We start from the raw sequence: 11,609 nt of genomic DNA, 5'->3' as shown, positions 1-11,609 counted from the left end.
CTTAGCGTCCATTACCCATCCATAGTCAAACTGCCAAGTCGAGCGAGCAAACAGCCTCATCTTGTCCGGCATCAAGCCCCGACTGGTCTTACCTCTGGAGCGCTCGGCCGCCTGCTGGCTCGAGGAGCTGCCGGTCATCCTCTGGAGCCTGCGTACCACCCAGAACAAATCAACCGGCTTCACTCCTTTCTTCCTTGTATATGGTGCCAAGGCTGTCATCCCAACTGACATCGAGTTCGACTCACCTCGAGTCACCATGTACACGGAAGCGGAGGCCAAGGAAGCATGAGAAGACGGTGTTGACCTGTTGGAAGAGGGCTGGCTGTTACACTCAGCCGGTCCGCCATCGACCAGCAGGGTTTGCACCGTTACCACAGTCGGAAGGTCAAGCCAAGATCCTTCCAAGAGGGCGATCTTGTGCTCCGGCTGATCCAGCGAACAGCCGGCCAGCACAAGCTCTCGGACCCTTGGGAAGGCCCCTTCGTCGTTAGCAAGGCCTTGGGCAATGACTCCTGCTACCTGATCGATGCACCGAAGCCTAAGGCGCGCAAGAGAGATGATTCCGGCAAGGAGTCGGAACGACCATGGAACGCCAATCTCCTCCAAAGATTTTACAGTTAAATGCAGTATGAACCATGCTATGTTTTGTATTAAGTACAAGACATCGGGCTCCCTGAGGAGAACTCGGGGACTACCCTCTTTTATCTATATGATGAGTATCATGCCTATGAATGTGTTACTACACTTGTTTTTCTGTCCGGCACCGGGTTCAACCAGTCGGCCCGGGGACTTGCCGCCTTGAATTATGCTAAGTTCCGCCTGCAGTCAGACAAGTAGTGTGCCGGCATCTAAGCCCTCTCTTGCCAAAAGTCGCAACTCGCAGAATCAACAATCCGACCGGCAAGAGTTAAAGGCAGGAAAAGATGCCCACATGCAAAATGGCTAAGGACCAACGGGCTTACATAACACAAGCCAACTTCCCACCCTGCCAACCGACTGTTAAACAGCCGGCTGGCCGGCTTCCCACTCACCTTGATACAATTAAGAAAGCTAAAGTACTTGCCCTTCCACACAGCCAAGTACTTTCCCAGCCACAGACTGCAGAGCAGCTGTCCGGCTGGAAGGCGGCGACCAAAGGGAGGGCGGCAAAGGAAACAGCCGAAAAAGATGAAAAGCAGGCACAGTCGGAAGTCAAACACACGCAAGATTATATTTACACAAAAGGCCTTTGAAGGGCCGGCATCCAACTTAGTCTGAATACACCCCTAGTGGGTGGAACTGTGCCAATTTAACAAATATTGTTCAAAAAGTAAACGAACAGGAAAGCAAAGATAAAGATGGCAGCTCAGGCCAAGGGTGTAACGGGCGAGCTGGGCAGGTCCGTGGAGCCTGCAGCGTGTCACACCCTGATTTTCATGGCACAACAATTAGGATGATAAATCATGATAAAATGTGGTTTGACAAAAACTTTTGTGTGTTTTGGACTTTGCCTTGATTGGATTTCGTCTGTTGTTTGCAAGTGCTCTAAAAATCAATTAAATCCTCCAACTCTTATACTCCTCCTTGATCCGAAACTTCTGCCCAATGATCATGCCATGTGTATAGTACAGTATAGAATTTTCTTACAAAAATAATTTGGCAAAAAGTATTTTCTAAATTTAGTTTTCTAATAACCCCTGAACTGAGGTTTGCACTACAAGTACTTGATTTGGGCTATGAAAAATCTTTCCAAAAACATATTTGACTCCTATTATATATAAGACTACCATAAACCACAAAAATATAATTTTAAAAGTTATTTTCCTATTATATATAAGACTACCACTCCTATTATATATAAGACTACCATATTTGACTCTTTAGGCCAAAAATGGTCTTTAATAGGTTAAAATTATTTTAATGCTTTAAAACTATTTGGTAAAAACCTAGGGAAACTCAGGACATATATTGTCCATATATAAGTGTTTCAACACATGGTCATGTTCAAAATATTGGTCAAATCCCTCAAAAACCCTTTCTGGATATTTTAAGCTTTTGGAATATTTACAAAGGAAATATTCTATAAAAGTTCCAAGAAAATTCTAGCATGTCACAAATGCCATATTTGGAGATCTTGCTAAGTCTCATGTCTTGGAGAACAATATAACATCATCAAGTCCCCTCAAAACCATTTCTGTCCATTTTGAAGTTTGAGCAACTTTACATTGTCAAACATGTCCAAATGTTCTCAAACTTGGTGCACATGCTCAAATGGTCTAATTATTCATCTAGACCAAATGGCACAAGTTGGAGAGAATGTTAACTTGATCAAAGTGCCCCAAAACCCTTCCTGTTCAGAACCAAATTTGAGCAACTCTACATTCGCAACTTTCCTCTTTTTGATCTCAACTTTTGTGGACATGTTCAGAACCTCAAATTATGACAATACACCAAGTGGTGCATCAAGGAGAATAGATTTGCATGACTAAATCTTGGAAAGTCCATTTCTGTTGATTTCTAGCGTTTACAAAAGTTGCTTTGGCAACTTTGCCCAAATGGACTCAATCTTGGTGGAACCACTTGTTTTCTCATGCCATTTCGTCCTGTCAAGCCTTATTACAAGAGGAGTTCATCTTCTTGCCCAAATCAACAACAAACACCTTCTGCAAAATTTCCCACACCACCTTTTTGACCACTTCCACTAATCTCCATGACCCTATCTTTTTACCACAGCTGCCCCAGGTCACCTCCTACCTCTAGTAGCTCTCCTCCTTCAACAACTCAATTATTTGGGGGTACAACCCATCTATTTTCCTCTCTGTTTACCCATGGCAACTCCTCCTCCTCTCTCTCATTTCTATATGCAGCGCCCCACCTAGTTCCTGACCACTCTAGAGCATCCAAGGAAGCTCCATGACACAAGTGGACATGCCCCTAACCTTTTAAAATGGTCATGCCGGCCATATGCATGCTTTGGAGCGCGCTACAGTGCGCCCTTGTACTGTAGCTTCCCTCTGCCCGATGCCTCCGACCACCTCGGCCCTCCCCCGCATGCCTGCCGACGCGCCTAAACGTCCGCAGCATGCTACACCCCTGCCCCCTCCTCCTTGTCCCTCCCGCGGCCCCCCTTCGTATGCGCGCCGGCTGCCCGAGAGCTCCAATGTGCGAGCTCACACGCGCGACGCCCTGGCACTTCCCCGCTCCTTCTATCCCTTCCCTTGGCCGTAGACCATCTCTACAAATGCCCTGGACACGCACACACGAGCCCCCGTGACCCCTAGCAATGGCAACGACCTCGCCGGTGCACTCGTCCATGGTGCACCATCGCCCCGCCATAAAAGGCCACCCCCAAGCCCTCTCTGGCCTCCGTTCGCTCCCTCTCCCCCCTATGCATCACCCCGACCGGTTCACTCCTTTCCCCGCGCCCTCCTTGCACCTCTATGGCCGGAGCAGAGCCGCCGGCCTCCTCCAAAATTCCCATGAACCAGGGCTCCTCCCCCCTCCTTTCTCCATCAGGAAAACCCCAGGCCACGGAGGAACCTTCCCCCTCTTCTTCCTCTGCCCCGGCACACCATAGCGCCGATGCCACCATCACCTTCGGCCTCATCCGCCGCAACCAACGCCCTACTCGACCCCGTACTCCTCAGTGACCGTGCCACCCGCGGATGGATGCGTCTTGGCTCCCTGAGTAAGCTAGTGGGCTGAGCGCCATGGGAAGTGGCCGGGGTCACCGGCAATCATCGCCGAAGTCGTCGTCCGTGCCAGCCGCTCGAGGTTGAAGACTACCGCGGCGGCCTGTGGGCGGAGCCCTGCACGTCAATGAGTCAGCGCCCGGGCCCATGGAGTTTAAGTGGAAACAGCTTCGGCCGAATCCGCCTTCGACGTCAACGCTATCGCCCGTGCTACCGTGCTGCTGGGTCGGCCCACTAGCTATCTCTCATCTAGTGCGAGTTTTAGGTATAAACCTAAACCTTTTCTTTTTCTTTTCTAGTAAGCTTCAAAAATCCATAAACAATTCAAATAGACTCCAAATTTGATGATTCAAATTTCTAGTAGCTCGTAAAATCATGATCTATCTCATGGAGCAATTTGCACATTTTTCCAGAAACTTTTTCTTCACAAACATTTATCAAATCTTGTTTTACCGTTTCTGTGATAAACTTTAGAAAATCACAGAGATCCCATAATTGATCTAAATCCATTGATTCAAATTCCTAGATGCTTATATCTTCATAACTTAGTTTTTGAACAATTTTACTAATACTTTCTGTGCCACCTCAAATAATGGTCTATTTCTTCATGTATAGCCAACTTGCAAATTCATCGGAAAATCATTTGAACTCCAAATTGAGTAAAACCAACTCCTAGGTTCTTATAAAATCATTCCTTGTGAAATGGGTGCCTTTTCTCAATTTTCAAAATAATTCTTCTGTGCACTTCTTGCAAACCACAAACCCCTTGATTCCATCATATTGAAATGTTCGGGAATAACCACTGATCCAATTCCAATGAAACCACTCTGGTTATTTTTCATATAACCACAGGAGTCCTAGAAAAGTCAATTTCATATTTTTAGAGCACTTTTATTTTTGCCTTGCTGTGTTGCTTATTGTGATTGTTTCCGGCGTTAGTTGACAAAGTAGACGGGGTACTTGGAGAAGGACCAGAAGATTTCAAGACTCTGATGAACCAGGCAAGCAGCCCTTTGACCATATTGTGAAACCTTTTTATGCATGTCATATAGCACTTGTTGTTGTTGCACCGGAATCGTGATGAGAGGGTACCACTCTGGTGGGTTACTCCATTGTTTTTCTCGTTCATACTTGCATGATGTATGACCCTACCTTTCTATGAGGCTTATCCGAGTGGGAGTAGCTAGGATGCTAAGTAGAGCTATGCAAAAGAGGATGGGTATATGCATGGTGATTTAAGCAAGATTGTTTTCAAAAACTTTTCAGAAACCCCATCGGGTGCCACTTATGCCCGACGGAGATAATGAGTTGGGTACCCACGTGGTGACGAAGTGGTGTACCGAGGCAAGTGTGTGTTGTTTTCAAAACAGATTGGTTTAAGTTGCGACCGTTATTCCAACCTTACATACGCAACCACCTACCCTTATATGGGAAAGGGCATTATTGATTACCTAGGCCTGTACTAGCTTGGAGCCCGCATTACTAGTGACGGGGGAGAGTTGGTGCTCTCTCTTGGGACAGGGTCGTGCTAGGTAGGGCAGCCATGGCTGTTTTCACAGGGCGCCGGGTACACCGTTGTGTCCCCTCTCGGATGTTACGATCTCGAGTGAGTTTCGTATGATGTACATCGTGAGGATACGGAACAACGAGTGGACTCCTTGTTAGTGTCGTCTAGGGAAAGATAGTGATCGGGTGCTTACCCCGGGTACTTGAGGTACCGCGGGTCGTGGATGACACAAAAGTTCCCCGGATCTTGTGGGTAAAGTGTGCAACCTCGGCAGGGTGTCAAACTATTCGAATAGCCGTGTCCACGGTCAAGGATAGTTGGGTAACCGCTCTTGGGCTATGTCCAAATGTTTGCGAAACCTGGTGAGTGTGTATGGATAAGTGGTAAGAACTACCTGGATCACGTCAAAAGACCTGACATGATGATTAAGTTGGACTAGTCAGCAACCCGTGCACCTGCACAAGCTAGCAATATTAAAAAGTCATCACGTTTGAATGAAAATCTACTAAATTGCAGGAGTTTGAAGCACATTTTAAATACATACCTAACATTGTTTTATATTAAGACAATTTTTTCATCCAAAGGCTACTAAGAATTTCAAAGAATGATTATCCACAACACTTTGTTGACAAATATATTTTCAAAGAATGATCGTCTACAAAACGAACATCTGATATATTCTTGCATATGAAATGAAGGATTAACTTCTAGTTAGCTATTTTCACCAAAAACACAACATTATGCATAGTTAGTTTAAAAATATCACCTACCAACATGTTAAAATTTTAAATCTTGAAGACAAATACGTGAACTTATAAAAAAATCAATTTTATAAATTATGTATTCTAGAAATAAATATAGATTTGAAATAATTTGTTGATGTTTGAATTTCTTACCAGATCGTGGGCTTGAGATATTGTACAATAAGCCTTACCTGACATATCTTCAAAAGGTTATTAGGTTCTGCTAGTGAAGGGAAAGAACGATGATATCTGATGTCTATCTTTAAAAGTATACATGTATACAGTGACACTTACTTTAGGATGGAGGGAGTATATTGTTCATTTATTTAATGGTGTATCCTCAATATATAATAGCTATATGGTAATGGCATAAATAGAGTGTGCATGTTTTGAGAGGTAATAGTTTCTTCGATCTGGATGCAGATGTCTGTAGGTTCTCACCAAAGAAGGAAGTATATATTAGACCCCGCCCACACCTTCCCTTCCTTTTCAATTATTCAAATCCGCATGCAATTCATACAAAAGTAAGATTTAAAAAGGAACACAATGGTGATGGGTTAAATTAGAAGTAGACCAAACCATCGCCTTGTGCAGCTGAAACTAAGAATGTGTAGGACCAACGGATGCTTCACTGCCATGACCAACTACCACCCACGTCAGGCCCCAAATCTCTTCCTTTCATCTGGTAATGATCTAGTCCATGGTAGACATTAAAATTTGAAATTTCCAATACTTCCATCAGTACATGTCTGTGTTTCTTCCTCTGTTTGTGTTTCTTCGTCAGAAGTAGGACACGTGAGCCAACATAATAGCTTCATGCTTGATGCCTCCCCCGCCCATGGTCATCATGGCAGCTTGAAGGTAGTCCAACGACAGACACGTGACAGAAGTACGGGCGTAGATGATCATTGTTAAGATAGGCAAGGACATGTATATATTAGACCACGCCCACAACTTTACCCTTTCTTTTTCAATTATTCAAAACGCATGCAGCTCATACAAAAGTAAGATTTAAATAGGAACACAACGGTGACGGGTTAAATTGGAAGTAAACCTAACCATCACCTTGTGCACCTGACACTAAGAACGTGTAGGACCAGAGGATGCTTCATTGCCATGACCAACTACTACCCACGCCTGGCTCCCAAATCTCTTCCTTTCATCTGCTAATGATCTGGTCCATGGTAGACATTAAAATTTGAAATTTCCACTACTTGCATCTGTATATGTCTGTGTTTCTTCCTCTGTCTGTGTTTCTTCCTTAGAAGTAGGACACGCGAGCCAACATAACACCTTCATGCTTTATTCTCCCCCACCCATCTTCATCATGGCAGCTTGAAAGTACTCCAACAACAGACACGTGACAGAAGTATGGGCCGAGATGATCATTGATAAGATGGGCAAGGACATGTAGATTTGTGGGGAGAACAGGCTATGGCTATTGTTTTTATTTGTTAAGACAACACGATAACTCAGTTAATTATGGTAGGAGGTAGAAAAATATATTTATTTTACATAAAAACGAAATCATAGATGCCACCTGAAATTTTCTGGACTAACGATGCTCCTACACCTGAATTCCATCGCTCGTGAAAGAATGTGTGTGATCTCTAGTTTTTTGGATCGAATCAGCACATATCTTAGATGGGAATGAAAAGATCGTGTTGCTTACCTCAGATAAATGAACTTGCTTTGGAGCAGAGTACAGGTCCTGGCTAATTCTATGACTGTGCAATTTTGACATGGATGATCCAAACTTTGGCCATTACTGTTGCCTACTTTGGAGTCGTGGAGCCCCAAAATCACAGATTCAGCAGAGAGGCCATGGCGAGGGAGAGGAGGCTTCTCCATCATAGGCAGTTGACAAATCGGAGGAGACGGCAATTAGATCTTGCTTTTTCAAAGGAAAGAGAGATATTAAAGGGAGGACACCCCTTGCGTACGTGAAACCTAGGAGGAGGTGTGACGCTAAGTTTTTTTTCTAGGAAATGAAGAGAGACAAAGGGCGAGGACTACTCATGTAGGTGGGATAGGAGACCAGGTCTCCTGTTTCATCCAATGGCTGCGCAGGCATAATATATTAATCAGATGGCTGAAATTTCTTAATTCTAAGGATTAGCGTGGTGTCTCGTATGGTGCCTCCAATTAGTATATATAAGATTGTTTCCAACTCTATTTATGTTGATATCTATAACATGTTATCATGGTTACTTGGATTCTCCTGATGCATGTCTTACAAGATTGTTGAACATGTCATTGCACTCAAAGCTAGCTTTCTGCAAATGACCTACTTAGTGTTATATCATGCCTTGTTGTACCTTGTTTCAAAACATGGGTTGCTTGCGAGTACATTCAAAGTACTCATTGGCTTGCCACTGGTTATTTTATTGGCCAGGCATGAAAGACAAGATATATTGAAGAGTTCTTTGGTGACGATCGTGCGAGCTAGGACGTTTTCCCAGTCAGAATGCCTGTAGGGTTAAGGCAGATGGCATGGGTTCAAGTTATTGAAGAAGATTTCCGCTGCGATGATATATTCAAGACTTGACCATAATGGTCACAATATGTGTAAAACGGTACGTATGGATGTAAGACTCTTGTTATTCAGCTTCTGTGTGTTTAGTGAGCATTGATCTCTGGGATCACTGTACACGTGCATTCGGTGATCACGACTTATGAGTCAGGGTCCCCACAGAGCTGGTATCAGAGCCATCCTGACTGTAGGAAGCCTTAGTTAGTATGGTCGTTAGATAGGATAAAGCTATTTTCAAGCTATTACTAATTTTCAATACTATCTATACTTCTCTTCCCATTCTCAGTTTTTCGAAAGCTAAGAAATACTTTCCTTATTAATCTCGTCCCCTTCAAATTTTAAATGGTCGCTAGAATCCTTATGCCCCTGGACACTGGATTCCTTGTAATCCTCGGGGATAATCTAGAAGGAAGATGCCTTGTCAGACATTCACCCACATCTTCTGAACACAAGATTGGTGACACCTCGACAAGAGGATACTAACAAAAGATACATCCTCAAGGAATGAGGACATGAATACCCAGAAGACTGCACGAGACACGGACCAGAGCACGACTACTAAATCCGAGAACCCCTAAGGTAGGATGAGTCATGTACCCCCTATGTGCAGTCGAGTCCGTGTGATGGTTCGAATAGAACCATGATTTAGTGTTGATTGTTTTTATTTGTTTGTGTTTTGATATCAGTCACCCTTTTGCCATAGGCAACAAGTACGCGACAATATCACCTTCCTTATCTTGAAGCTTGTGCTTGGCTCTTTTGGCACCTGTTTGTTTGCATTGGCCCTATAGAACCCCCTTTTTGGCATTTCCCTCCTCTATGCTACTTTTCCCTCTCATTTCTCTCATCAACTAAGGACCATCAAGACAAGATGCACCAAGGAGTCTACTTCGGCGACCAACTAGCACTGAAGACCTTTTGCTGCAGCCTCCTCGAACCAGTGCAACCCCGTAGAGTTATGTTTACCCCTCAAGGATCAAAAACCCACCCATAGACCCCTTGAGACCTCACTCGAATCCTTAACCATGTGCTTAACCCATAGAATTGCAAGAGAACCAGTTAAGCCTCCGTAACCTTGCACAACAATGGGTTCATTATGGAACTAGTGGACATAGTGAATGAGCACATTATCATCCTAAGATAGTACCAGAACTGACGATGCCATAGGGGAGACCAATTTGAGGATACATGTATAAAGAACAAATGACTTGATGAGTTTATATTAGAGACCTTGAGGAAGTATTGAGACTTTTGGTGGATTGTGAGGCTTTCATGTTGGTAGATGAACTTGGTGGGATCAGTTAATAGAGTAACATAACTCTCATTGCTCGTGAGTAAATTGGATTTAAATAGGTGATCCTAGTGGAGTATAGATGCTGAGTAAGTCTACATGGTTTAGAGTAAATTGGATTTAGATAGATGGTCTCGATCATGATACCATGTTTCTCGGTGGACGATAAACTAGGAGATTGGGTTAAATGTCGAAGTTTATTTAGGAATCTGTATGAGCTTGATCTTGGAGTTTACTTGATCGCGATGATGGGAATTGGTGGACTGACTATAGTAAGGATAGCCTTTCAAGTATTTGGGGATTATATGGACTTTAGGAGATCATGTGGAACACCATAAACTTTGGATTGGTAGAATTAATGGATTGTGTAGTGATTGATGGAACTTAATGGGCTGTTGGGGTTGACTCATAGGAAGGAAATAAGATCTTGGAGTGGCATACGACGTGTTTTCTTAGGATAGAGATGCACTATCTTGGACCTTGGAAGGATAGGCTGAGCACTTGGATTGTCATGATTAATTCAAGCTTGGAAGCTTGTATATTCTGCCCATGGAGTTTTGCATAGATATGAGTTTGGGGATGGTTGACATGTATGATTCTGTTAGACCTCCTAGCGGAAGCCATGAGGATATAGAACAATTGGAATCTCATAAAATGTGGTCAAGGATAAGATGATAAACGTTCGCCCACACACTAGAATCCTTGAAACCCCTAAGACCCACCAAGCCACAACATGGTTGGGTCATGACCCTGTGCCTTGACTCTAGGTTGAGAAGACCTTGGCCAATACTCAACCGTGACCACCACCAATGCCTCAGCCTACCTAATGTACCCCATGAACGGAGACTTCAGGGAGAGCTTGGATTGGCGACCTAATTGTCTACCCAAACACAAAAGAAGACATGTTCAGCTGGTTAGGGAACATCTGAAGACCGCCATGTCAAGGAGGAAGAACTATACCAACCCCATCGTCAATAAGTGAACTTCCTCGTCGAATACCATGCGTATCTGCAAACCACTCCTATTGAAGAAACCAAGCATTTCCATGTCAAAGGGAAGCTCACACCAAGATTTGTTTGCCTCTCCAAGATCACTGCAAGACGAGGAATATACGGCTACCGGCTAGAGTTACCACCTGAGTCACCCACTTTGCACAACGTCTTCCATGCGTTACAACTACGGAAGTGTTTCCAACTTCCTAGCTAGCCCGATCTCTACAAGGACATCGATCGTCAAGCCACCGACCCCCAGCCCAGTCTGACCTACCGCAAGAAACCCATTAGCAACCTAGATCAAGTGGAATGTTATATACAAAGCCACACCATCAAGTAGTTCAAGTTCAGTGGAGCACCACTCGAAAGAAGAAGTTGTATGAGGATGTGAAGACTACCCCAGATCCAAGTTTCCATACTCCTTTCCGCGCCTAGTTCGGGAATCTCGGGGACGAGATTCTTGTAAGGGGGGTAGGTCTGTCACACCCTGATTTTCATGGTACAACAATTAAGATGATAAATCATGATAAAATGTGGTTTGACAAAAACTTTTGTGTGTTTTGGACTTTGCCTTCATTGGATTTTGTCTGTTGTTTGCAAGTGCTCTAAAAAACAAATAAATCCTCCAACTCTTATACTCCTTCTCCTTGATCCAAAACTTCTGCCCAATGATCATGCCATGTGTATAGTACAGTATAGAATTTTCTTACAAAAATAATTTGGCCAAAATGTATTTTCTAAATTTATTTTTCCAAAAACCCATGAATTGAGGTTTGCAATACAAGTACTTGATTTGGGCTATGAAAAATATTTCCAAAAACATATTTGACTCCTATTATATATAAGACTACCATAAACCACAAAAATATAAT

The sequence above is a fragment of the Triticum aestivum genome, chromosome 4B (genome assembly GCF_018294505.1).
Source record: "Triticum aestivum cultivar Chinese Spring chromosome 4B, IWGSC CS RefSeq v2.1, whole genome shotgun sequence".
Lineage (NCBI taxonomy): Eukaryota > Viridiplantae > Streptophyta > Magnoliopsida > Poales > Poaceae > Triticum > Triticum aestivum.
Note: the sequence above shows the minus strand (reverse complement) of the source record.